The 18644-nt window shown below is 45.9% G+C and overlaps 1 pseudogene; it reads left to right on the top strand.

The window, feature by feature from the left end:
- The window catches only part of LOC138515411 (zinc finger protein 850-like), a 108885-nt pseudogene extending 101594 nt beyond the window's left edge, over nt 1–7291 (top strand).
- Nucleotides 7292–18644: the final 11353 nt, after the last annotated feature.

Genomic DNA, 18644 nt, shown 5'->3' with positions numbered 1-18644 from the left:
ATTAGGGTTTGCAGTTTCAATTCAAGGTCTTTTTTGATCACCTTATCATTGTTATCCTGGGTGATCATAATGCCCAAGTATTTATATGTTGAGGTTAGAAGAATCGGCTCTTTTTTTATATACCATTTGTATTGTAGGTGTTTTGTCATTTTACGATTTTGGCATATCATAATTTGAGTTTTCGTTAGGTTTACAGTCATGGCATTTTCTACAGTATACTCCGATAATCCATTAATCAAACGTTGCAAACCTGCAGCAGTTTTTGATAATAGAACAAGATCGTCTGCATAAAGGATCCATGGTATCTGTTCTTGGTCCAATTTAGGAGCATCAGAGTTAACGTTCTGAAACTTTTCGCCCATATCAAGGATAAATAAGTTAAACAATGTAGCTGCCAGGATGCATCCCTGTTTTAGTCCTCGATATGTAAAAATGGGGCGGGTTAATATCCCGTCACGGGTAAGACGGATATGAACTGATGTATTTTCATGAAAGATAGATATTAACTTAACCAAAGAATGGGGGCAGCCCAATAGTAACAGTTTTTGCAGCATTAGATTGCGATCTATAGAATCGAAAGCTTCCTTGAAATCTACAAAGGCAATGAATAGCGATTGTTTTTGTTGAGAACAGAGTGCCTTGATTGTAGTCAAGGAGACAATATTAATAGCCGTTCCCTTACCAGCTACAAATCCTGTTTGAAACCTATCTCTCATATTTGATGAATTAATCCATTGTTGAAGATCTCTTAGAATTAATGAGGCAAAGATTTTCCCAGGAGCATCTAACAGGGCAATTGGCCTATAGTTTGCGGGGTTTTGTCTGTCGCCTTTTTTATAAATGGGTACAATCAATGAAGTACACCATGATTTGGGGATCTTTTGGGTAAGTACAACTTGAGAGAAGATTTCAAACAGGATGGGGGCCCATAGGTTCGGAAATTCTTTTAGCATGGCATTAGAAAGGCCATCGGGGCCTGGAGCACGGGAACTACTTGCTTTGTGGATAAGATTAAGAATATCATCTATTGTAAAATCTATTGAAAAGGATCCCTCAAGTTTTACAGGAGGTACGCAGTTAGAAGAAGGGAGAAGAGCATAGAGATCAGTAAAATGGGAGATCCATGTGGTGGAAGCAACGTCATTAGTCTGCATCTGACATTGGGTGGTGTTATATGTGTCTGATATTAATGTCCAACATCCTGCAGTGTTTTTAGTCAACATTTTAGCTAACATTGCCTCTCCATCTTTCTGGTATAATAGAGAACGATAAGTTCTTCTCCAGTTCCTATATTTGGTTTTAATTGCTTTAAGAGCGGCCAAGCGCTGATCCACTGGTAGAGATTGAATCGTTTTCTTATTTTTTCGGAATAGAGCTTTCGCTTTCTGCATATCTTGGTTATAGGAGTGTGCTGCTACCGAGGATCTTGTTATCTTAGTAGAACTGGCAAATTGATACATTAATTTTGTGTAATCAATATCAGAATTATAGTGGTTTAGCGAGGTTTCGCTTAATATTTTAAGAGAATCTGTGAAATGTAATAGTTTCGTACTGGTCCATCGTAGGCGATTTCGACCAAGATTCGCTTCAAAAATTCCTTCCATTGTTATAGATGTCATAGGTGGAGCAGTGCTTTGAACAGTACAGTTCGGTGGCCAGTGAAGATGTAGCATATTGTGGTCACTGGCGGAGGATGGCAGAACCTGAAACCCTTTTAGGAGAAAGAACAAGGAGCGGCTGACATAAATGAAGTCTATAATAGCCACGGAACTACCCCTTTTCCATGTCGGATGGGGAGGAGAGTCCTCAGGAAATGTTCCGTTTACCATGATCATGTCTTTCGATTGTATAAACGCATTCCAGCTACGTACTCGATCGTCAGATAACACTTTGCTACTATTTAGACAATGGAGATTTAAATCTCCCGCTAAAATTATGTGCGTTTGTTTCTTGTGTTGATGTATTTTTTCCCATAAGCGTTCAAGGGAGCGCAAGTAGGAACCAGTAGAAAGAGCAACTGGATTCCAATATGTATTAATCAAAGCGTATTGACAATCGTCAATGGATAGTTGTGCTAGCTGGAGATACGGAGATAAAGATTCATGTGAAATAACACTCATGGATGGCGATGTTTTCAACATGATTAACAGGCCAGACATTGGTCGACCTTTTTTTGCAGAAATAGCAGGATTTAGGATGGGGTAATATCCATCCCATGATGGGCAGTTAGTTAGCCATGTTTCCTGTAACAATATAAAATTGTACTCTCTTAGTTTAATGACAGCATCGGAGAGAAGATGTTTGAAGCCTCTAGTATTCCAGCTTAACAATGAAAGATGCTTACTAGGGGAAACGCTATGCTTGGGAGGTAGAACACCGACATTCACAATGTTGTTTGCATTGTGAACCACTCGAGTTCACTTTAGTGGAGGTGACCAATGGTAGTTGTGCATCTTTATATGGGACTGTGATAGTAGAGCTTCTTTGATAGTCGATCGTAAGCTCAAAACCCAAATCCCACAAGGCTGCGCGAGCGGCCCAAAGGGTGTTTAGAACCACTCTTGAGCGGAGCCAGATTCGCACTAAAGATAGATCGTTATTATTTAAGAATTCGACTTGTTCAATATCGGCAGAGTTGATATCCTCTAAAGCGTATATATCACCAAAAATAGCTAGAAGGCTAGCACGATTCAAGTCATATGAGTGATACGGCAAAGGTCTACATTTAATAATTAGTGAATGAAGATTTTGTTTTACATCGGGTTTTTTCAGTCTGTTCAGAGTACTCTCTGGATTCGAGGTTAGAGTCGCATGAGGACTTACGTGTTTAGTTGGAGCAATTGGAGTTTGTTTTGAAGATGAGGCAGCGAATACAGATTGGTTTAGATTCGAAGTGGTAATAGATGAAGGTAATTTCTGCTCGCCTTTATCATTCTTAGTGCCATTATTAGAGGACTGGTGATATTTTAACATGTATTGATCAATGGCTGAGGCTATAATATGATCTAAGGTTGGTGGCACGGAGGATGAATTACATTGATCCGTTTTATTCACATCTGCCAAGGAGGGAAGGGAAAGCAACTGTGGTACTGGTTTTATTGTGGGGGGTAGTCTGAGTTGAGATAACTTATTGGCTCCAATTTGGGAAGGAGCACTATCTTTGATTTTAGATTCACCACTAAGGTTAGATTCAGTCGGAGTAAGTTTAAGGCTTTTAGATTCTAAAAAAGGTCTATTTCTTTACGCAGCTCTGAGCGTTTTAAACATAACTCAGTGTCAGATAGATCTTTCACTTTTGCAGCACTGGTTGATGTTGGGTGATTATCAGTTATCGCAGACTCATTGTCAATCAGCGCCACAATATTATTTAGAGGTGAATGTTCAGCTGAAGGTTGTATATTTACAGGGTCTTTTAAGCTTTTCTCTGCAGCAATTTTTGCATATTTATCTCGTACTGCTTTAGCAGCTAAAGTCATTTTGTTTTTGGCAGGCGGTTTTAGCCCTTTCAAAAAGGATTTGGCGATCGAGGAGGGAATGTGCCGCTTTGGTTGATTTTTTGTTTTCTTTTCTAAGGGATTAGTATGAGTCTGTTTGGTCGGGGCAGCACCCGAGAAAATTGTGTATAGTTCTTTAGAAGGTTGTGATTCATTCGCTGATGGTGAGAGCGACAGAGTATTAGGTAAAGAACATACAGGAGCATACTTCTCAGTAGTGGAATGAAGTTCCCGAATAATATGTGGAAATGTAGGGAGGGTAAATTGGGTAGACGTAGCCGTATTTGTCATGGACAGTTTTGGTTTTTCTAATGGATTATGGGAAGAATTATTAGTTGGTTCCTGTTGTAATAGTACAGCAGAAGCTAACTTTGATTTTTTAGGAGATAAGGGGACAGTGTCGTTGAATGATTTCAACTGTTGGAAATGTAGTTGTGATTGCCATCTAATTAATTTAGTAAGTTGCTTATCTTGGATTTTAAGTTTTTCATTCAAGGACTCACATAGTTTAAACAATGATGATATAGCCAGATTCATAGCGTGCAAGGTGGTTTCAATTAGTACTGTAGAAGATAGACATGCAGTAGAAGGAGGGAGTAGATAAGGCAAAGGCATGGAAGGAGAAAGAATGGGTTTCGGCATGGTGTCAGACCGTCTGGGAGTAGGTGCTAGATATGAAGAAACAGACATATGTTTCTCGTCATCAGAGTATATGTGGGAGATATCTGGTAGTTCGTAATTTGCTTCAAGCACCACATTAGTATCAATAAAGGATGAATTTGGACAGTGGTTAAGTTCATCTTGAGCCTTAGTAAACTCATCAGCCAATACTATGACCGTGGGGTTATTAGGTGGACCACACATAGAAGGAATACATGAAGCAGCAGGAGTTAATAGACCATTTGACCCAGATGTAACTAAAGGCTTGCTAATGGGCATAGATTTATCATTCTGCGGTAACTGTGTGCTCACGTCTTTTATGGTCTGTGGATCTTTGTCGCTTACTGATTTCCCTAGATCAGTATAGGAGTCTGACAAGGAAGCCGGTTGTATCGGAATTTCGCTATCTTTCAGCATAGTTATATCTGAAATGGAGCGCTTAGGTTTAGGCTGCATTATAGACGATGGAATATCAGATATAGCACAATTATCAGGTAATTCACTGCTACAGGGCCTTTTGTCTTTGCCCATAATGGCAAGCATCTCTTGTATATCACGAGATGCTACTTTTGCTTTAGATTTCGTAATTTTGGGAACTCGGGAAGTTGAGGTCACTTGTGGACGCGGTGTACTGCCCATTATTGTTCTTTTCTGAGAAGCTGAAGGAGGGGAAGAGGGTGGAGCTGCCGCCAGCTTGTTTGATCTAAGATAATAAAAGCGCCGGCGCATTTAATACACCAGCCAGGAGAGCATTCGACTGGCTATTTCAATTAAAAAGGATGGATTTTTTTTTTTTTTTTTTCTTTCCCTCTTTCTTCACGAAGCAATGATATTTATCTAAATAGTCTGAGGCAGTTATACGGTTTCCAGGGAAGGGAACGCCCGACAGCTTATGGAGCTGCCAGAGTCCGACTCTCCACCCCAAACCCTGAAAACTAGTCAGATAAATGGAGGTGTGGTTAGCAGGTGAGAGCTTGGGTTCAGACCACTCACCGCTCACAGCCGAACAGCCAAACAGCGGCTCCAGCCCTTACTGTCTCCAGGGCTTAACGCCGCAAGGGTGGTGATGCCGGCAATGTGAGGAGTGAGGAAATCACGTGATCCGTCACGTGATGATGGTAGGCCCCGCCCCCTCCAGGAAGCGGCCAGGCAGCAAGAGCAGCGCTCGCAGTGCTGCGTTCGTCAGTAAGTAGTTAGTCAGAGGAGCCGACGTGCGCGAGACCAAGCGCTCCTTCCAAATGAGAAAGAACACGCCGCAAGGGCGGTGATGCCGGCAATGTGAGGAGTGAGGAAATCACGTGATCCGTCACGTGATGATGGTAGGCCCCGCCCCCTCCAGGAAGCGGCCAGGCAGCAAGAGCAGCGCTCGCAGTGCTGCGTTCGTCAGTAAGTAGTTAGTCAGAGGAGCCGACGTGCGCGAGACCAAGCGCTCCTTCCAAATGAGAAAGAACACGCCGCAAGGGCGGTGATGCCGGCAATGTGAGGAGTGAGGAAATCACGTGATCCGTCACGTGATGATGGTAGGCCCCGCCCCCTCCAGGAAGCGGCCAGGCAGCAAGAGCAGCGCTCGCAGTGCTGCGTTCGTCAGTAAGTAGTTAGTCAGAGGAGCCGACGTGCGCGAGACCAAGCGCTCCTTCCAAATGAGAAAGAACACGCCGCAAGGGCGGTGATGCCGGCAATGTGAGGAGTGAGGAAATCACGTGATCCGTCACGTGATGATGCTAGGCCCCGCCCCCTCCAGGAAGCGGCCAGGCAGCAAGAGCAGCGCTCGCAGTGCTGCGTTCGTCAGTAAGTAGTTAGTCAGAGGAGCCGACGTGCGCGAGACCAAGCGCTCCTTCCAAATGAGAAAGAACACGCCGCAAGGGCGGTGATGCCGGCAATGTGAGGAGTGAGGAAATCACGTGATCCGTCACGTGATGATGCTAGGCCCCGCCCCCTCCAGGAAGCGGCCAGGCAGCAAGAGCAGCGCTCGCAGTGCTGCGTTCGTCAGTAAGTAGTTAGTCAGAGGAGCCGACGTGCGCGAGACCAAGCACTCCTTCCAAATGAGAAAGAAAGATTCAGTTATAAGGGTGGTCTTATTGATCATCAATTAACACACTCAGGTGGGAAACCTTACATTTGCACCGAATGTGGGAAAGGGTTTGTTCATAAGGGGCATCTTCGTCGCCACCATAGAACACACACAGGTGTGAAACCTCATACATGCACTGAATGTGGGAAAGGATTTGTTAGCAAGGAACGGCTTATTAGCCACCAGAGCACACACACACACAGGTGAGAAACCTCATACGTGTACTGAATGTGGGAAAGGATTTATTAGGAAGGAACAGCTTATTAGCCACCAGAGAACACACACAGGTGAGAAACTTCATACGTGTACTGAATGTGGGAAAGGATTTGTTCAGAAGGGACTGCTTATTCAACACCAGAGAACACATGCAGGTGAGAAACCATATCAGTGCAGTGAATGTGGGGAAAGATTCAGTCAGAAAGGTGGTCTTATTAATCACGTACGAACACATACAGGTGAAAACCCTTAAACATGTGCTGAATGTGGAAAAAGCTTCATTTGGCACAGTAGTCTTGTGAGGCACCAGACAACACACACACATGAGGAACCCTTTCAATGTACTGTATGTGGGAAATACTTCAGTACGCAGGAGGTACTTATCTGTCATCAGAAAGAACATGCAGGTGGGGAAATCTCTTCTGCAACTGCAGAGAGGAGAAAGCGCTTCTTCAATGGGACTTTGTTTGGCATGGATATTGACCAAATCTCTAAAGATCAGGCTTCCACATCGATTTCCACTTGTCTTTGACACGCAACAAGTGACGGATTACCACTGGCTAAATCACTGTCTTGTGAAACGCTTCCCTTTATAAATAAAGAAGGATGAGCAAATGGAATAGATGTATTCATTGAACTTTGAGACAATGAAACAGATGCAAATTTGCAAATGAAATGGTACCTTTCTGGTTGAAAAGAAATAGTTTTAGGCGTAATGATGATTATAGCCAGTCTCGCTGAATTTCAAGAAGGAATAGTAAACAAAAATGTTTACCAAACAAAATTGATCCTGGATGTCAAATGTAAACCTTCATAAACTGAATGAAATGCTGATTGAATGAATATTGGGCTTCTGCCAATATGTCACTGTGTGTGAACATTAAAAATACATTGTTAGTAATACCTCCATTTGTATGATAACCATTTCTTTTTCTGGTTTCGCTTTGTGTGTGACTGCTTTTGGGAACAGTGGTGCATCAGTTGTTTTAATTAGTGAGATGACGTTCTTCATTAGTTTTATGTTTGAATTAATGCCATTGCCAACTTTTTTAACTTTTTTGCATTGTCATGTTTGTATTTCTCTGATTTTTTTCTTTTCTTTTCTTGGTTACCTAATTCTGACTTCAGCAGTATTTGTAAATGCACAGTATCCTATTTTATTTCTTTAATTCAGACAAAAATGCTGGGTGCAATGGGCTGCTCTAGCTCAGAAATATCGCCATCCTTACTTTCAGAAGATGATTGCGTGGGGAATGAAATATCCAAAAAGACACTGGAGAAAGAAAACGGGCTGTGACACCCCTTGCCCTCCTGCAAAAGTACACCACTCCTTGAAAGAATGACAGAAAGCCTAATAGGTGAGATGGAAGTGACTGTGGAGAAAATGAGATATGATGGAACACACCAGAGCAGGGAACAAAGACTAATTCTCAGTGCTTTAAGTGGGCCGGGCCACCTAGGCAGAACACAGGCAGGCACCAAAAAGTGGGGCTGAGCCGGGGCCCCGATCCCATCACAACATGGCAGGACACATTATGGTGCAACGTGCGACGTGATTCAGGATGATGGAGAACTGCTCGATGAAGTTCCTGGAGGAGGCCGACCCTAGGTGAGTAGCTACCCGAGAGGGTACCTTTTGTACTGATCTTCTGCAGTTGCGGCGGTCCGTGGATAAGCAGAAGGCGAGGCCAGGATGTTGACTGCAGGTAAGGCCTTCAACGCTTTACTAACTCCTGTTCTACTCTTTTCACAGGTGCTGATGGATAGACTCTGGACGGGCATGGCTGAAGCAAGAGCTGAACTGACACGATGAGCGTTACGCTGCAGGAGTGCAGAATAACGCGAAGCGGGTTTAGTTTGCAGGGTGCGGTTTAAATAGCCTTGGAAGTAGTTCCAGGCAATAGTCCCCTTAACTGTATCCCGCCTCTTCAGGTAAAGTAGTCCCAAGCCACACCCTGCACTGAGTGGCTGAGTCCAGGTGAGCCTATCTGGGGCCTGATAAGCCCCCAAGGATGCCAAAGTCAGGGATGGGCTCACAAGTGTCAGGGCTTTGATAGCATGCACCATGAACGTTTATAAAAGAAGGCTTGTAAAGTACACTGTTCAAGCCATCTTTTATAAAGCTATGCTGATGGAAAAGACACCTCAGAAAGATGGATTGAATTGTATTCTTTTCATGCCATATTTTATAAACCTAGAAATGTCTAAAAAGATGGCTTGAAGTATTCAAACCATAAGGTATGCACACAAATATATGAATTTTATATATTTGTGTGCATACCTTTTCTATGGTTTGTATACTTTTCAAGCCATATTGAAGTACTCTCTCTCACTCTGTTCTCCCCTCTGACCCGACTCACTCTGCAGGGCACACTCTGGATGTTCTGATTGCTTCCGACCTTCCCCTTTCGATCCCAGCTCACCCCCTCTACCCCTCAGCCCAGCCAATGCCAGCATTGCCACCTACCTTCTCGGTTATCCGACCCATGAAGCGTGTCAGTTGAGGCTTTCACCGCCACTTTTGCACCCCCTTCCCCCTTTGCCCACTCACACCCTGATACAACCCTTTCCATGCTTCACTCTGCTATAGCTGATACTCTTGATGTTTGTGCCCCTGTCATGATGATCTGCTTGAAGCCCAAAGCCAAGTGCATCTCTTGGTATGACTCAGACCTCGTCACCCTTAAACGCAAGTGCAGGGTGGCTGAGAGGAAATAGCGTGCTTCCTGCTCCAAAGGCGATACCGGATCTCTGTCCGCACCAAGAAGAGAGCCTACATTCAAGACAGCATCTCTGCGGCATCTAAAAACTCGGCTGAACTCTTTAAAATCTGCCAGGAGCTGGCCAATCCTGCTGCAGTTTCTACATCTCCTGTCCCCTCACAAGCCCTCTGCACGGCCCTGGCTTCTCACTTCATCTCTAAAACTCAGGACATCCTGTCCTCTTTCTTCCTCTTCCCCCTGAACTCCCTGCTATTCCTCTGGCCCTTCTTCGGCCACCTCTCGTTGCCGAGGTTTCTAGTACGATCTATGAAAGTCTTGTCAAAACAGGTTCACCCCTGTTCCTCCAAAACCAAGACCACATTGACCACATTGACACCCTGGCTGACTTCGGTAACCACTCCTTTGCCACTGGAATAATCCACCCCCCCGAAGCACTCCCTTGTGCACCCTCCTCTTAAGAAAACCTCTGCCGACCCTTCCTGCCCGGCTAACTATTGCCCAATCTCCATCACTCCTCTACTGGGCAAACTTCTGGTAAAGCTGGCCATATCCCAGCTCAATCTTCACACTGAATCTGTTGGTTATCTCCATGATCTTCAGTCTGGCTTCAGAGCTGCCAGAAGCCCAGAAACTGCTCTCCTGCACAACTGTGAAGATCTGCACTCCAACCATGTTTTCAACACCCCTGTGTCCTCTTACTTGATCTCTCTTCTGCCTTTGACATAGTCAGCCATGTCATCCTGCTCAACCGACTCTGCGATAACCTGGGTATCACCGATCAGGCCCTGGCTTGGCTGACTTCTTTCCTCTCCGATCGACCCTCCCAGGTCCAAATTGGGTCCTTCCTCTCCTCTATCTCTACCTGTGATGTTCCCCAAGGGTCTAACCTCTCTCCCTGGCTGTTCAACCAATACCTGGCATTTCTTCCCAACTCATTGCCGCTGTCTGCCCCAACTTTAAGTGCTATGCGGATGACACTGAGCTCATTTTCGGGCTCCCTTCGGCCACCTCTTCTTCTTCTCTCATCTCTGACTGTCTCTCTGCCATCAGTGGTGTGCTGCCAATGATCTCTACCTTAATGCCAGTAAGACAGAGATTCTACTCATCAGCACACCTGCTTCCTCCTTACCTGTCACACTCTGGCCAGCCTCGTTTGCCCCTCTTCCTGCTCCCCTCCAGTGAGGCTAAAAACATCGGGGTCCTCTTCGACTCCACACTTTCCTTCTCGCCTCACATCTCTGACGTCTCTAAGAAGTCACACTACCAGCTGCACCTCCTCAGAGGTATTCTTCCTTTCCTCTCTTTCCCCCAGTAGCTCACTGTCTCCAGAGCTCTGGTTCTCTCTAGGCTGGACTACTGCAACAGCCTCTTTCTAAATCTGCTTGCCACTACTCTCCGCAACTTATCCAAAACAGGACTGCAAGACTGTCCTTGGCATGAAGCCCAGGGATCGTATCTCTCCAGGACTGAAATCTGTGCACTGGCTACCAGTGGCGAGGAAGATTAAGTTCAACCCCCCTCTGCATTGTCCACAAGACCTTCTGGGGCCTGGGGCCTCAATACCTTCAACTCTCTCTTCCTAAATATCTTCCTTCTCGAGCTCTTCGCTCCTCCGCCTCCAACTCCCACAGGGTCCGTCGCTTCTCCAAGCAACTAGTTGGTGGTAGATCTTTCTTCTGCTGGGGTCTCCCTCTGGAACAGCCTCCCTGCCTCTCTTAAACTTGAGGAGAGCCATCTCTGGTTCCGGAAGACCTTCCTCTTTGCTTCTGCTTTCTCTCATCCTCTCTCCTGCTGATCTCCTGGCTGAAACTGTACTGGTTACCTGGCTACCCTCTGATCTCAGGTCCTGGTCCTCTCCCCGCCAGTTGTACACGTGCACTGGCAACCCTTCTACTAAGGGAATGTTTCTGTATCCCTACAACCCCCTACCAGCACCTAACACCTGATGTCTGCACTTACCCTTGCACTTGCCATTATATTATCTGCCAAGCGAGGAGCTGGAGCGGCTGAGCCACGAAAGCAAAGCTGAGTGAATTCCTGTTGAGAAGCTAGTAAAGTGCATGCAGGGAAAACAGCGAGTGCAAGCAGCTGCGGTTATATGTGATCTTACCGACCACAATTACAGATTGGTCAATTTCATCCTGGACAAAACACTGAAAAACACAATTCTTTTTTATTTTTTTTTATTTGTGGGAGGGTCCACCAAGCCCCCTTTTTCCACCTTTTTAAAGTCACCCCAACCCTATCCTGACCCATTTTAACCCCTTACCCCAGAACCCTTTATTTATTTATTTAAACATTTCTGTGGTTTTTGGTGTTATTGTCCGCTCTGTTATGTACTACTCTGTTTTATTTGCAATAAGTGACTGGATACTGCTGCTTCCAATGCAGAATCAGGTTGACCCAGTCTAGTTAGCTGCTCTGTGTCAGTTAAACACACTGTCCCTCCTGAGGAGCACCACCTTGAACACAAAGGCACGCAGTGGCTTCAGGGAACTGGGAGGTGGCGGTCAAGACCAGAAAGTTAAGCTCCAAGGTGGGGTTAACCCAAAGATCCGAAGACTGAGTGGACCCAAAAAAACCAAGGCGGAGCGGGAGCCGAGAAGACCAAAGCTGCAGAGAACCGAAATAGACCCTGAGTCGGGGTCGGGCCTAAGAGACCCCAAGGAGGTTATTGTTTTAGTGGGGCTTAGAATCTTTTGAGTTTCTGTGCTGTAAATCACTCCTGCGTGGGTAAGGGATGGGCTTATACTGGACACACTCACTGCTTGCCCAACATCAGAATTGTTCCTGGGATTGTGTGCTTGTGTTAGGGATCTATCCCATACCTGGTCATTATGGCAGCAATGGAGAAAGCATCATCCCTATGGAACAAATACCTCTGCAAGATGGTGGCATCATTTCTCTGTATTCAAAGGAACAAGTCACAGTCTCAGCAAATCCAAGAGAGCGGTGGGAAGTCAGAGAGAGTCTTCCGACTTGCTTGCAACTCTATCTACATAGGAACCGGATCAGCGGTAAGTCAACAGCGTCTCCTTGCTTTTCCCCGCAAGCACCGACACTCCTTAGGTCAGTGCTGTTTTCATTTCTGAAGCATCCTGTTACTTTCCTTGCGTCTTGCTTCCTTTTCCTGCTACGCTTCCTGCCCGCTCCTTGTTTCACTTACCATTAATTCCAGGGAGCTCTTTCCTGTGAAACCGCTGTTTAAGCATCCCAACATTCTGTCATCCAATATGGAGATCAGCTGTCTTCCCGTGGAGCAAAGGTTATACCCTTGGGCTCTGCCCTACAAGTGCATGCCACCCTGTGAGTTCAGGCTGGTGGATGCTTATAGAGGATTGATCCACTTTCTGCATTGAATCCTGATATTGAACTCAGACCAGCGTCTCACCTGCCTCGATTACAGGTCAATCCTCATCAAGACCTAACAGTTTGTGAACTCTGGGGTTGTGTTTGTAGGGAGCTTTGGATTTGGGATTGTGCTTGCAAGAACTTGCGGCATCGTTAGAGCTGGTGCAGTGCTGCATAGCCTCACATTTCCTAATGTGTCCATTTATATCTTCCTCCTCCTCGTCTTCTCTACTCTTCTCTGTCCCTGTCCTATTGTGGGTATACTTTAATTATTCGAGCTTGTGAACTAGACCTTGGTCCTTTGTGCTGTGTCTTTCTCTGCTTTTGTATTTTGACCAATTTATTTCTCAATCATTGAGCTGGAGGCTGGAGAACTGGGTGTACATGAATCGTGGACGGAGCCTGGTATAACATGCACACCTCCTAATGGACAAGCAATCCGATTTCTCTTCACCACTGCCCCTAAAATGGCTGTGGCTGCCTCGTCAGTTGCTGTCATAGTTAAGGTTTCACTCTGTACCCAGTTCATGAAGATATAAAGCAAAGTCAGCTTTGACAATGTGGATGGGAGTGCTGGGTACTTACTGTGAATGGAGAGCATGGTAGTTATGTAGCCTGTGAATAGCAAGTGTGGGCTGCGCCTCCCACTGTACATGTGAATGGGAGCTGCGGGCAGCCCCTGTGTATTGTAATGAATCTGATTATGTCATCATTTCTTTCTCAGGGGTAGCCACCCCGTGTGGCCAGGGGACGACAGCCGCTTCCTGACCCTGGGGGTGGTTATATGAGGGAGGACTACATGGGAGGAGGAGACCCGGGGGGGGGGGTGTTAACAACACCATCAAATGAGACATGGTGTCCCTTTTTTCCTTTTATGGATATCCCATACACTCAGCATGCCCTAATGGCCTATATTAGTAGTTTCTTCCAACCATCCATAGGACCTACAGATCACACCTCCCAATGTTCTATACGTAAGTTACCAGAAACTGACTACCATTTCCATGCACGTGAAAGAACAGTGACAAGAAAGCTGAATGGAGCGATAAGGATCAGTGAAGGCGAGAAGCACACAACATGCTCTAGTGGTTGCGAGCCAAGACATTTAAATATCCTAACCAGCTGAAAGGAGAGAGACGCTGCATGGGAAAGCCTCGTCCTCTCTGCATCATCGAGAAACTACTGTGCTGCTGAGAAGACCGTAGAGCCCGTCGGCTCAGCGAGAAGACCAGAGAAAGAAGCCTGCCGGAGCAGGTCTGCCACGTTGAGGCCGTGAGAGATAGTGGAAAAACCTCTTGGCATTCATAGGAACTGGAGAGCAGTATCCACACCATCTGCACACCGAGAAGCAAACAGCAGGCAAGCAGGAGCTTCAGAGGACACAGAAGCTGTCAAGCAAACTCGGTGAGCCTGGGAGGTGGGAACGGGATGCCATAGCACTGGTCTCCCTTTACGGCGGGAAAACCAAACTGAAGAACGCCACAGAAAGACGTTGAGTCCTCAGGAGGGAAACTGGGAGCCCGGGGGCACTTTAGCAACCTTACCAAGTACAAATAAGAGTAAATGAAGCGCATAAAAGGGAATGTGAAATCAAAAGTGTGTGTGTCATTGCGTGTCACTCCTGTAAGCGCCTGTGCATTCAACAGTTATTATTAGCTATGTAACAGTACCATAAGTGTTTTTTTTTGTTTTTAAATAATGTACTGAATCATTTTTGGGGACTTCCAAATGTTCGCAGATAAGGCACTGTTGGGTAAATGATTTGCTCAGGATAGCCGTTAAGTGGTGACTGGAACGGTGCTATGTCTCTACAGCGACAGGAGTTATTTAAAAATAATAATTTGTTTATATTTGTTAGAGACCCCCCCCCAAAGTCCCTTAACTTTATTAGAAACCCTACCACGACTTCCTTGCTAAATCCCCACCCCCAGTTTTTTCGTAATAATTTTGAAGGAAAAAATAAATTGGAAAAGTCTCCTGGGTATGAATGAACGCAATACCACTGGAACACTATTAATACCAGAATACAAAGCAGCACTTTCCAGACTAATAAATGCTAATAAAATATATTATGTCAGGGGCATGCTATATAGGAAGGAAATGTGACGCTACACAGAAAATCAAACCCTTTTTGTTGTGCCAAATTAGCACACATGGAAATAAGGGGACAGTCTGAAAATTGTCTTGAAAGGAGGCAGAGATTGCAGTGACTAACAGGACCTTTGTGTAGGTCTCCATCGGCCAAAGATTAAAATACATTAGGATCGTCTAGAAAAAACATGGTCACCCCTATGAACCATGCCTAATAAACAGCATCTCCCTTAGATGTCCTGACAATAACAAACAGTATTTGTGATACACCAGTGGGACCTGCTGTCCCCATTCTTCAGGGTTGGGAAAAAGAGTTGTCTTTAGCGACCCCTTGTGGGGGTGCTGTGAGCATTGGCAGGAGCTTGCGGCATCATAGAGGGAAGCAGTCTTTCTGCAGGTTGCAGCTGTTGCTTGAGGGGCCGCCAAGGCACAGACCTGCCCTACTGCTCTAACTGCTCATGCCTAGCACTAGTCCAGAACTACTGGGTGGCACATGGAGCCTGAAAAGAAATCGAAACAGATGGGCCCACGGAGCAATAGCTTGGCACAGAGGGGCAAATGGGGCCTTAAATAGCCCAAGGGAGCAAATGAGGGTGGGAATGGACCCAGAACTGGATACTGAGGGTGGAAATGGACCCAGAACTGGATACTGAGGGTGGAAATGGACCCAGAACTGGATACTGAGAGTGGAAATGGACCCAGAACTGGATACTGAGGGTGGAAATGGACCCAGAACTGGATACTGATGGGGGAAATGGACCCAGAACTGGATACTGAGGGGTGAAATGGACCCAGAACTGGAATCTGAGTGGCAAATGTGCAAAGAAATGGGAACTGAAGGCCATGTGGGTTCAAATCCTGGCACTGAAGAACACATTGGGCAGGGATGCATGGGTAAAGATGTAGGCACTGGCAGACAAGCAATACCATGAATGGGTTAGGGGGTACATGAGGCACAACTCTTCATTGAGGGACACTTGAGGGCAGATCTGGGCACTAAGAAGCAAATAGGAACCAGAATTGGATACTGTGAAGCCAATGATCCCAGTGTCGGGTGCCAAGGAGCCAATGGGACAGAAATATGTACCAATGGGAACATGGCTCAGAAATGAACACTAAGGTGCAAACTAGTCCCAGTTGGGTAATGAGGGACACATGGGATGAGAATTGGCTACTGACAATCAAACTGGGGCCACACTAGGTAATGAGAGACACATGGGTCAAATGGGACCCGATGTGCTTCTGAAGGACCAATAGGGCCACGCATGGCTATGAGGGCACATGGGGGCAGGTTGTAGGCACTGATGGGACATACGTGTATAGTAAGTGGCTGCGAAATCTAGACACGCAGGGGCCAGAACTGGGTAGTGAGGTGCAAATGGAACCAGACATGTCGTTGAGGCACATATAGTGGCATAACACGTTGCCACATTGGGTCCAGAACTGCAATAAAAGCACGTTGGGCTGGTTCTAGATAGAGAGAGTGGGAAGCAAGGAGCAAAATGGGTACTGGGGACACATTGGACTAATCATTGGTACTTTGTGGCAGATTGGACTTGAAATGGGTACTGAGGGATAAATGGGAATTAAAACGGTTGTCGGTGTGCAAATGGGTGCAAAACTCAGCCATGAAGAGTAAATGTGGGCAGAACTGGTGTATTATTAGGCACACATGGTGTATCAATGGGCAACAAGATCACATGGGGGTAGAACTGCCACTGAGAATTGTACAGAACCATTAAGATTAAGCTGGCAATATAGCTCAATAGGTTCAGAGCTGGTTACGGTTATCTGTTTGATCTGCAGGTCGCAGGCTCAAAAGCCGGTAAGGCCGACTCAGCCTTTCATCCTTCTGAGGTCGATAATGTGAGTACCAATTTCGAATGGGTGGTAATAATTAATGTAAATGTGTTCTATGTAAAGCCTTTTGGGAGAATAACAAGTTAGTATAATTATTATTGGAACGGTTTACTAAAAGGTACCTGAGAATAGAAATTGGTACTGAAGGTTAAATGGGATCTGAAATGGGTAATGGTGTGCAGACAGGGCAGACTCTGAGCATCACATGAGGCCAGTGCAGCGTACTGAGGGGCAAATGCATCCTGGAAGGTATAAGGAGGGTCACATCAGGGTTTAACGTGGTGCTGAAGAGCAAATTGGGCAAGGAGTGGGCACAGACGAGCAAATGCGGCGGAACTGTGCACTCAAGGGCATGACGCCTAGCATCAATATTGCCAGTAAGCGCAGTGAGAGCTGATTCCTTTAGGGCCAGCAAGGACAGTGTGGGTAGGTGTTGGCATTCCAGGTTATCACAGTGATGCTAGGTGTCAGGTGCTAGATTATCCTAGTAAACACAGTGATGGTAGATACCTGGTTATAGATTACCCTAGTAACCACAGTGATGGTAGATGCCACATGCTGCATTACCCTAGTAAGCACAGTTATGGTAGATGCCAGGTTCTAGATCACCCTAGTAAGCACAGTGATGCTAGATTACCCTAGTAAGGAGAGTGATGATAGATGTAGGCCTAGATTACCCTAGTAAGTACAGTGATGCTATATGTCAGGTGCTAGATTACCCTATCAAGCAGAGTGATGGTAGATGCCAGGTTCTAGATTACCCTAGTAAGCACAGTGATGCAAGATATCAGGTGCTAGATTACCCTAGTAAGCACAGTGATGCTAGGTATCATGTGCTATATTACCGTAGTAAGCAGAGTGATGGTAGATGCCATGTCTAGATTACCCTAGTAAGCAGAGTGACCCGGGAGGATAGCTCAGTGGCAACGTGTTCGCCTTGGAAACAAGACGGCACAAAGCAACACAGGTTCGATCCCCAGGTCCATGCTTAGAAACCTCTGGGTATTTAAGTGTGTTATAAATACGCAAGTAAGACAAAAAAAAACAATTACGCAACCAAAAAATAACAAACAATTCCTATAACAGTGCCTCGATGCCTGCGGGCTGTGTGAGTGCTTTAAAAATTTAAATAAATAGAACAGTGATGCTAGATGCCAGATGCTACATTACCCTAGTAAGCACAGTGATGGTAGATGCCGGGTTCTAGATTACCCTAGCAAGCAGAGTGATGCTAGATGTCAGGTGTTAGATTAACCTAGTAAGCACAATGATGCTAGATGCCAGGTGCTGCATTACCCTAGTAAGCACAGTTAAGGTAGATGCCAGGTGATAGATGACCCTAGTAAGCACAGTGATCCTAGATGTTAGTATGATGCTGGAAATGCATCAGAGGGACAGGGCCTCTGAATCCTTGTCCTTTTCTGCCTTTTTATCGTGTGTCCTGTATGTTTTCTGCCCAGGAGTCCGTTTGGGACTCCTGGCAGTGCAGCTCTCTCTTTTGGTTTGGTGAACAGACCCATGGGATACCCTTATGGCACCCATGGGTAGGGGTGCAACCCTGTGCCCCTAGTGTATGTTTTTGGGCACCTGTGGGTGACCCACAGAGCAGGGTATGGGCTGGTGGCAGCACCATGCTGAATCTGACAGGTGCTCTGGGTGTCCTCCATTTTGGGATACCCAGGCCCTGCCCTTGGAATCAGTTGATTCCTGATGGAAAACAAGATGGCCCCTGTGGCCTCTTGCTTTCTATTGCCTCTTACCTTGTTTTCCCAAAGTCCTGGGAAGCCCTGACTCTGTCCCTTCCCCCTGACTGGCTGTTGGGTGGAAGTTCCATATATGGTGTTGTTGTGAAGGCCCAGCTAGACTGACTGGAGCCTTCCCTTTGACTGTATGTTGTGGGTACCTCCTGTGGGTGGGACCTGGGTGAAAGGAGTGGGTGACCAATATGCACTCCTTGTTGTGGTTGTCTGGTTTCTGGCATGTGAGACAAAGACTGAGACAGCCCTGCCCGAAACTGGCCTGAATGCAGTGTGTAGTGTTGAATGGCTGGGTACTTGTCCCAATCCACATTCCTTGTTGTGAGTGTCTGAAAGGGAGGAGTGTGGCCTGAATGCACTGTGTGCCTGATTGGCTGTCTGACTGCATGAATGCCCTTCTGTGTGATTGGCTGCTGTGTGT

The sequence above is a fragment of the Ambystoma mexicanum genome, chromosome 6q, assembly GCF_040938575.1.
Source record: "Ambystoma mexicanum isolate Mex_15411 chromosome 6q, UKY_AmexF1_1, whole genome shotgun sequence".
NCBI classification, from domain to species: domain Eukaryota; kingdom Metazoa; phylum Chordata; class Amphibia; order Caudata; family Ambystomatidae; genus Ambystoma; species Ambystoma mexicanum.
This window is presented reverse-complemented; position numbering and strand designations above follow the sequence as displayed.